Consider the following 10,795-nt stretch of genomic DNA (forward strand, 5'->3'; position numbering starts at 1 on the left):
CGCGCCCCTACTTAGCCTAGATCTCACGAACTAACTCAAAAAACTCACAACACAAAGGACACAAGATTTATACTGGTTCAGGCCACCGTTGTGGTGTAATACCCAACTCCAGTGTGGTGGTGGTGGATTGCCTCTTGGGCTGAGGATGAACAGTACAAGGGGAAGAACAACCTCCTCAGGTTGAGGTGTTCTTGTGCTTGGTCCACTTGTGTGGCTGAGGATGACCTTGATGATCTATCCCCTCGCCTATGGTGGTGGCTATTCCTATTTATAGAGGCCCAGGTCCTCTCCCCAAATATTGAGCAGGAAGGGAGCTAACAATGGCCAACTTGAAACGGGACAACTAGTCCAAGCTATCCTGACAAAAGGTGGTCTAAGCCTGCCAAATGTTCTGGTGGTGACGCCGTCCTGGGCTCCATGGTGACCTCCATCTTGCCGTCCTTCTGGTCTTGGTCTCGTTGCACCAATATGGAAACCTTTGCTTGATTCCTCAATACTCCGCGCCTGCGCTTGCCCCCTTAGCACTAAAGAAGAAACAAGGACGCTGCGCGCGCTGGCGCCCGCCTGGTCTCGATCGTCATGGCTTACATCATGGAAACCTCACGAGGTTTGCCCAACCTTGAACTCTTCACCCCTCATGAGCTGGCCTGATGAGGCTGCTCCTGAGGAGGTCTTGTGTCGTCCGCCTCGCAAGGGTCTTGATTCCTTGTTGAAGAAGATGGGTCGTACAGGCCTGCCAGCAAAGCCATGCCATTGGCCATAGGCAGGCATGTCTGGGAACCCCTGTTCCCAGAATGCCAACACCGTTGATGGAGGCATACATTGAGGAAGTGAGAAGACTGTAGGAGCGCTTTGAAGGATTGCAAACAGAGCACGTACCCCGTGCGGAAAATAGCATTATTGACCATCTGTCAAAGTGCGCTGTGCAAAATCTTCTTGTGGAACCAGGAACTTTTTTTCTCCATCTTACTCAGCCCTCCATATCCCCGGCAACAACGGCCCAAAAAAGGAGGAAATTGGACTCCGGTAAGCCTCTCCCGATAGAGCCTCCCGAAGCTCCTGGCAGGGACCCTGCCGGAAACAACTCCCCTTCGATTGTCGGGCTGCACCCTCCTGCCGGGCCACTAGTCCCTACGGTCGAGGAACATGCTCCCGCGAATGAGGAGGTGCCGCTAGTCCTCGTTGCCGAGCCCCAGGCTCCAACTTGGGCAAGGCACATAGTCCTCTTCCTCCAAACCGGAACACTTCCCGAAGAGCAAGAAGAAGATGAAAGAGTAGCCCGGAAGGCCAGTATGTATCAGTTTGTCGATGACACACTATACAAAAGGAGGCCCAACGGTGTGAAATTGAAGTGCATTTGCCGGGAAGAAGGAAAGGAACTGCTGGCATAAATACATAAAGGCATGTGCGGCTCCCACATTGGATCAAGGGCGTTTGTTGGGAAAGCATTCCGGCAAGGACTCTATTGGCGCATAGCCCTCCAAGATGCGGTCGAGCTAGTCACCAAATGTGAAGCCTGCCAGTTCCATTCCAAGAACATCCATCTGCATGTTCAAGCTCTTCAAATAATCCCTTTGTCATGGTCATTTTCGGTATGGGGGCTCGATATCCTCTACCCTTTCCCCCGAACTACCAGGGGCTTTGAATTCTTTTTCATTTCAATCGACAATTTTACAAAGTGGTCGGAAGTAGAAGCCATTAGAAAGGTGACTGCTCAGTCAGCTATCTAGTTCTTGAAAGGATTGGTGTCCGCTTCGGGGTCCCTAACCGGATGATCATCGACAACGGCGCCCAGTTCACGAGTCGCGCCTTCATGCAATATGTTCATGCCCTCGGAAGCAAGATATCATTTGCCTCCGTTGCACATCCCAGAAGCAATGAACAATCTGAGAGGGCGAACACTAAAGTGTTGCGAGGACTCAAGACGAGAACATTTGATAAGCTGCAGAAGTGCGGTAGGGATGGATCGGCGAGCTACTAGTGGTTCTTTGGTCCCTTAGAACGACACCAAATCGAGCTACTGGGAAGACTCCCTTCTCCCTAGTCTATGGGGCAGAAGCAGTTATCCCCACGGAACTCATTTCTGGGTCACCTCGAGTGCTTGCCTATGATGAGGTAGCGCAGGATCAGCACCGGTGTGACAACGATGTGCTTATCGAGGAGAACTATCTCTGGGCTTCTACGCGTGCTGCACGCTACCAGCAAGCCATGTGCCATGATCACAGTCGCAGGAATCATGCCCAACGTTTTGAGGAAGGCGACCTTGTCTTTAGGCGCGTTTAGTCCGCCAAGGGTGCACACAAGTTGACGCCAAAGTGGGAAGTCCCTGTCAGGACCCCGACTCAATGCCACATCGATCTAGCATGTAACACCTCATATCACTTTGCGGCCTCACGCACGGTATTCCCACGGGTGTCGCCTTACCTTTGCCCGGGACCGTTTGCGCCTTTTGGCACACGTATATGATAGTGTCGCTAGCATCCATATGATAAGGAGCCCGGGCTGACATGGCTAGTCGTAAACCCAAAGTGGCACTAACTTACAGGGACAGGCATCCATGACCCAGCATCGAACGTGTCGGTCAGCAGCGAGTGAATCCAGGCTATAGCACTGGGCTAGCAGGACTCCGGTGAACCGGGCTGTAGCGGGCTAACAGGACTCCGGTATTCATCGCGTGACATTTCCCCGAAGGGACAGACATAGGAACGAAGAAGGACACATGCCGGCCAGCCTAAGTGTTCCGGAGCAGTAGCAAGCTACCCTGGCTCGGTGGAAACACTAGGAGACATTTCCCGGTAAGAGAGGCTGCTAAGGATAAACAACTAGATAGTCAGATCCCAGACATACCAAGCATTTCAATCATACACACAATATGCTCGATATGTGCAAATACAACAAGGCATCACAACATGACTCTACGACACAAGTATGTATTCATTAGGCTCCGAGGAGCGAGATATTACAAACATGGGTCTCATGATCCCAACAATCAGAGCATACAAGTCAAAGCACATGCGGAAGCTTAACATGTCTGAGTACACACAACTATAAATGAAAAAGGCTGAGAAGCCTGACTATCTACCAGATCCTGCCGAGGGCACAAGATCATAGCTGAGGTAACAAGCTAAACATCGAAGTCCACGTGGAACTACTAGCGAGACCGAAGTCTCTCTGCAAAAACATAAAATAGGCAAACATGAGTACAAATGTACCCAGCAAGACTTACATCAGATCTAACTACATATGCATCATTATCAATAAAGGGGTGGTGGAGTTTGACTGCAGCAAGCCATCTTTGACTCGGTGGCTATCCTGAACTACGACTGCAAGTAACTCTTTTGAGGTGGCGCACACGAGTCCACATATTCACCATATCAATACACCACTATGGATCCGCTCCTGTCTCCCTATGAGAACGCCATCCATAGCACTCACGCTTATCTTGCACATTTTAGAGTATCCACTTTCACTTGTCTATGAACTGTACAAGGGGTCCAAGTTTCCATATCCGAGGAATCCGGCTATTCGAATAGATAATGATAACCCTGCAGGGGTGTACTTCTTCACACACGCTCTCGCCACTTATCGCCCTGTACACGTCATGTACCTCGGCAACCTTCAAGCGGAAGCCGGGCGAGGGAGTTGGCCACGACCTGACTACCATACAAGTCTCTCGTCCAGGTTTATCGCCTATTCGGGTTCCATCCGCAAGGAGATCCGGCCGGGGTGTCGCTCACGGCCCCAAACGATGTGAGCAGGGTTCCCAAGCCCACCATCCGGGTGCCACTTGGTACACCGTGCCACTGTGCCTAGTCTGTCCCAAGCCCACCTGTACCGGGTGCCACTTGGTAGACTACTAACACTACCTACAAACACCAGAAACTAGTTGCAACTCCTGGACAGAGATCATGTTGATTAATAAGTCGAGAGGGGTCGAGTTACCGGAACCCAATGTGTGGTAGTAACTAGTCATGGATCACAAACACAGAACTCAGTTCCTAAGGACGGCTTCAATGAGACAACCCACCATGTACTCCTACATGGACTCTCACCGCTACCTTTACCAAATCGTGTTCACACACTTAGCTCTCAAGGGTAGGACATGTTCACACACCTCTGATTCATCCCCGATGAATCAGACCTGACTCAACTCTAAGCAGTAGTAGGCATGACAAACAAGCATGAATGAGTAGGCACAACAGGGCTCAAACAACTCCTACTCATGCTAGTGGGTTTCATCTATTTACTGTGGCAATGACAGGTCATGCAGAGGATAAAGGGTTCAACTACCGCAGCATGTAACAGTTGAATCAGTGTTGTCCTAATGCAGTAAAAGAGAGCAGGAGCGAGAGAGTGGGATTGTATCGGAATGAACAAGGGGTTTTGCTTGCCTGGCACTTCTGAAGACAATATAGTTCTTCATCGGTGTCATCGATCACATCGCCGGTACACGTCTATCGAGAGGGGACAAACACCGGCAACAGAGAAAGAACACAATCAATGCAATGCAACAATATGATGCATGAGTGTGACATGGCAATATGCTGTGGTTTGAGCTAATGCAGCTAGCAACAAAGTTAAATGAAGTTGGTTTGAACCCTAAGTTCAAAACCAAACTCCATATGTGAAATTCAAATGTCATTTATATGATTTGTGCTAAACAGCAGCTATAAGTTGTTCTAACATGCATGAAAATAGTACAGATGGATAGATTGGATTTTTCTGATCATTTTTCATATATAATTTGTTTGATTTGGAGTCACGGTTGAATTACTATGATTTTTAGAAGTTTTAGCTATTTTCTGAAATAAATAAATCGTTTAGATTTATTTAAAATCCAGAAAAGGGTTTACTGCGTCAGCATGACGTTGGCATGACGTCAGCAGGTCAACAGGGGCTGGTCCGGTCAAACCTGACCGGTGTGGCCCACCTGTCATTGACTCAGCACTAACCAGGGTTTAGTTAACTCTTAACTAAAGTAATTAGAAGGGCTGGGGCCCACAGTCAGCGAGTCAGTGGGTTAGCTAAAATTTAATTAGCATCTAAACTAAATTAGCAGGGCCTCGGGCCCACATGTTAATGACCCAGGGGGGTCAAACCCTGGTCAACTCGGTCAAACCTGCCGGCGACTAACCGCCGGCGAGGTCCGAGACAGCGGCGATGCGCGGAATCGCAGCACAGGCCACGGTTCGAGGCGCGGATGGCACCGTTGGAACCCCGAGCCTCGTCCGCGTCGTCTGGTGCTAGTGGGGTCGCCGGAGACGACTTAGATCGACGGCGACGTCCGCTTCCGCGGCGGCCGGAGTTCGGGCGCGAACGGTGGCAATGCTACGGCGCACTAAAGGAGAAGCCGAAGAGTGCTACGTGCTCCTGGGGGTTCACCGAGCACGGTGACGTGCTCAGGCGCGGGCTGCGGTGGCCCTGGCCACGACAGCGAGGAACCACGGCGGTGGTGAGCTTTCGGCTTCGGTGGACCGCGGTGCTAGAGGAGGAGAACGACAGCGGAGAGAGAGGGGTTAGGTAGAGGAGCTCACGGCGGGGTCGTAGGTGATCTCAGCGGCCTCGGGGACGGCCTGGTGACGACGAATCGGTCGACGGCGGCTGTCGGTGCAGGGGACGAAGATGGCGTCGGTGACGGTGCTGCTGGGCATCCGCAGGCGCGTTCTTCGGCTTGGAGCTTCACGACATTGAGGCGGAGCTAGAGGTCATAGCCACGGGGCAAGGGGACGACGGTGGGCGTGGTGCTTTGCGGCGGCGGGCACCGGCTGATTTGGGCGGCCGTGAGAGAGAGAGAGAGAGCAGAGGGGGAGGAGGGGGTCCAGAGCGAGGGGGGGAGAGGAGCGAGGGGACACGGGGCGTCGTCGTGGCGTCACTAGGAGGGCCGGGGAAGCAGTAGGTGGCGCGCACGTGCCCACGCGCGGCGACCACACGCCTCTGTCCTTCTGGCGAGGAGGAAGACGACAGGGCGGGGGGAGGCGGCGGTGGGCTGGGCCGGAACGGAAGCTGGGCCGGCTCTGCTGCAGGTGAGCGCCAGGTAAGTGGCTGGGCTTCTCTCTTTTATTTCTGTTTTTCTATTTATTTGCTCTGTTTTGACTTAGTTTATAAACCAAATCATTTTAATAAATCCTGAAAATAATTGTGGGCATTAACTGAATTATTACAGAGGCCCTCAACTATTTTCAGAATTGTTGGAGCATTTAAAAATATTAACAGTATTTAAATGCCCCAATTCAAAAAATGTCTTGGAAAAATATCCATCATCTCTGGATATGGTTTTCACCCTTTTCCATTAATCATGAACATTTTTGCAAACCAATTTGGGTTCTTTGAAAATATTTTGAAGTTGAACCTATTTGCATTGCTTTAATGCTAGGGTTTAGGCAATCCCCATTTCAAGTTTCATAAAATTTAAACATGATGCATGGATGCTAAAGCAAAAACAAACAAGGGCTGATCTGGGGCTGTGACAGCTCACCCCCACTAAACAAGAATCTCGCCCCGAGATTCAAGACGTGAGGTAAGAGGAAAAGGGGAGTCACAAAACTATCACAATCTTCATGATCCAATTGCCCTTCTCGGAGATGGTGATCCATTCCATCATCTTGGTCTTGACGTCTTTTCTTTCAAGATCTTCACTCGACACGACAACAGAAAGAGGGGGAAACCCTATAGGATTTAATCTTCTTGAAGATCGAGCAACTCAAGATCAGTTCATGGAGTGAGTCGTAAGAACATCTCTTGAGTTGAGACACCAAACACACATTAGAAGGGATGGTAAAGAAATGGATGGCGAAGGTTCAGATTGGTAGGCAACCATTCCACGCTTAGAAAGATGGTGGATGGTGTCAAGGTGGCGAGGAAATATTTACCATTATCCCGTAACAGGGCACCTCGAGAAAGGTGACTCGTTGGACTATTCCCTTAAGTGGCAAAAAGAATTACTTTTGATCCATAGATCATTGAAACTCTTTAAACCAGCCTAAGGCAATTCTCGAGCAATCGTTTGGAGGGGGTCGGTAGGATGGCATACTCGGACTTGGACGATGTGGATTACCTTGTTGAAGACAACGTAATGGATGAATTTGCTTACCACCGGAAATGGAAAAGACCCGTGGTAGAATGGCACATTGGCGGTGCAAGCTGAGAACAAAATGCAAATGCTGGGAATGATTCTGGTAACTGGGGAAGAACCCAACAATAGAGAGTGAATTCACTGTTTGAAAATGTCATAGCATTGCCGAGGAAACTGAGAGCAATCCAGTTAGTGCCGATGATAACACCTAGCGCTTGTGCGTGCTCTCAAGAACTTGAGCATTTCCATAATCATCAAGATTTTACCAATATCTGTGTCAAGGATCCTGGCAACACAACTTGCTACCATGATGAATGATGATGGATGATGCAGATGCAAAGGAAGATAACACTTTCTCAGATTTCACCTTAGCGAGGCCAAGGGGCAAATCTGGACGATCAACCGAGAGACATTTAGCACTCTGCTTCTAATGTTCTCCTTGATGTACTAGTGTATCCCATTCCTTGAAATGGTCTGGTATCTAGAACATCAAGTAAGGTCGGACTTCGGAAACACAAAAATCCATAAGGAACAACTACTAGAATAAGTTCTACGAGATCCTTATGGGGAGGTGGCCAACTTCTTCAATCAAGATACTACAACAATAGGTCTTCCGGCGGGGTGTGTTGGCCACGACATCCACTTTACCGGTTATCGCGAGACCAATATTATAGTTCTTGGGAAATGTTCCAAACCATCATATCTGCCTGAGATTCAGATCTGGTTGGTGCCAGAATATTCCAGACTCATCAAGTCTAGAAACAAAAATGAAAGTTTACAACACAAATCGACGAGACGGCGTTGTGAGATTCTCGGGGAAAGAACGACGATAGTAAGCTCCAAAACATGAGCTCGTTCTGCTACAAACATGTGAACACGTTGTCCCAGACAAGCATGGCCACGTAGTAGTCTTATAATTAAACACTACCGAGTTCAGGTGGGGAACCATCATTGAGGATATAGGAATCTTGTGCATGAACTAGTATTTGCACAGCAACTCCTTTTCCTTGAACAAATCAATCAGTGGCTTGGTGTGCTAGGGATACATAGGGAATGAAGATGATCAGTCTATCAGACCATAGAATACTTCGCACATGCATGACTGACCTGGGATGATTCCAGAGGAGCAAAAACAAACTTTCTCGAATTCACGATGGCAACTTACATCAAATGCACGTGAATCAAAGGAAGTCACTTCTTTCATCCAAACATATACTTCATGAACGGGGCATGAAGAAAATGCTTACACAAGTTTCCAACACTAGCTTAATGTTCAAAAAATCATGGAGGAGATAAGGATGTTGTCAATGGGCTCAACAACAATTCATCCGGGTTTCCTTTTAAAAGGAATTCCATAGTTAAGTGAACACGGTGATAGCTGTTGGGTTTCGTAGTAATTTCAAAAAATTTCCTACGCGCACACAGGATCATGTGATGCATAGCAACGAGAGGAGAGTGTTGTCTACGTACCCAACGCAGACCGACTGCGGAAGCAATGACACGACGTAGAGGAAGTAGTCGTACGTCTTCACGATCCAACCGATCAAGCACGGAAACTACGGCACCTCCGAGTTCGAGCACACGTTCAGCTCGATGACGATCCCCGGACTCCGATCCAGCAAAGTGTCGGGGAAGAGTTTCGTCAGCACGATGGCGTGGTGACGATCTTGATGAACTACAGCAGCAGGGCTTCGCCTAAACTCCGCTACAGTATTATCGACGAATATGGTGGCAGGGGGCACCGCACACGGCTAAGGAATCGATCACGTGGATCAACTTGTGTCAACTTGTGTGTTTAGAGGTGCCCCTGCCTCAGTATATAAAGGAGCCAAGGGGGGAGGGTGCGCCGGCCAGGAGGAGGAGGCGCAGGAGGAGTCCTACTCCTACCGGGAGTAGGACTCCCCTCCAATCCTATTCCAACTAGGATTCCCAAGGGGGAAAGAGGGAGAGGGGTGGCCGGCCACCTCTCCTAGTCCTAATAGGACTAGGAGAAGGGGGGAGGCGCGCAGCCCCCTTGGGCTGCCCCTTTCTCCTTTCCACTAAGGCCCATGAAGGCCCATGTGGTTCCCGGGGGGTTCCGGTAACCTCCCGGTAACCCGGTAAAATCCCGATTTCACCCGGAACACTTCTGATGTCCAAACATAGGCTTCCAATATATCAATCTTTACGTCTCGACCATTTCGAGACTCCTCGTCATGTCCGTGATCACATCCGGGACTCCGAACAACCTTCGGTACATCAAAATGCATAAACTCATAATATAACTGTCATCGTAACCTTAAGCGTGCGGACCCTACGGGTTCGAGAACAATGTAGACATGACCGAGACATGTCTCTGGTCAATAACCAATAGCGGGACCTGGATGCCCATATTGGCTCCTACATATTCTACGAAGATCTTTATCGGTCAGACCGCATAACAACATACGTTGTTCCCTTTGTCATCGGTATGTTACTTGCCCGAGATTCGATCGTCGGTATCCAATACCTAGTTCAATCTCGTTACCGGTAAGTCTCTTTACTCGTTCCGTAATACATCATCTCACAACTAACATATTAGTTGTAATGCTTGCAAGGCTTATGTGATGTGTATTACCGAGAGGGCCCAGAGATACCTCTCCAACAATCGGAGTGACAAATCCTAATCTCGAAATACGCCAACCCAACATCGACCATTGGAAACACCTGTAGTACTCCTTTATAATCACCCATTTACGTTGTGACGTTTGGTAGTACCCAAAGTGTTCCTCCGGTAAACGGGAGTTGCATAATCTCATAGTCATAGGAACATGTATAAGTCATGAAGAAAGCAATAGCAACATACTAAACGATCAGGTGCTAAGCTAATGGAATGGGTCATGTCAATCAGATCATTATACTAATGATGTGACCTCGTTAATAAAATAACAACTCATTGTTCATGGTTAGGAAACATAACCATCTTTGATTAATGAGCTAGTCAAGTAGAGGCATACTAGTGACACTCTGTTTGTCTATGTATTCACACATGTATTATGTTTCCGGAAAATACAATTCTAGCATGAATAATAAACATTTATCATGATTATAAGGAAATAAATAATAACTTTATTATTGCCTCTAGGGCATATTTCCTTCAGTCTCCCACTTGCACTAGAGTCAATAATCTAGATTACACTGTAATGAATCTAACACCCATGGAGCTTTGGTGCTGATCATGTTTTGCTCGTGGAAGAGGCTTAGTCAACGGGTCTGCAATATTCAGATCCGTATGTATCTTGCAAATATCTATGTCTCCCACCTGGACTAGATCCCGGATGGAGTTGAAGCGTCTCTTGATGTGTTTGGTCCTTTTGTGAAATCTGGATTCCTTTGCCAAGGCAATTGCACCAGTATTGTCACAAAAGATTTTCATTGGACCCGATGCACTAGGTATGACACCTAGATCAGATATGAACTCCTTCATCCAGACTCCTTCATTTGCTGCTTCCGAAGCAGCTATGTATTCCGCTTCACATGTAGATCCCGCTACGACGCTTTGTTTAGAACTGCACCAACTGACAGCTCCACCGTTTAATGTAAACACGTATCCGGTTTGCGATTTAGAATCGTCCGGATCAGTGTCAAAGCTTGCATCAACATAACCTTTTACGATGAGCTCTTTGTCACTTCCATATACGAGAAACATATCCTTAGTCCTTTTCAGGTATTTCAGGATGTTCTTGACCGCTGTCCAGTGATCCA

This window comes from Triticum dicoccoides, chromosome 6A (genome assembly GCF_002162155.2).
Source record: "Triticum dicoccoides isolate Atlit2015 ecotype Zavitan chromosome 6A, WEW_v2.0, whole genome shotgun sequence".
Lineage (NCBI taxonomy): Eukaryota > Viridiplantae > Streptophyta > Magnoliopsida > Poales > Poaceae > Triticum > Triticum dicoccoides.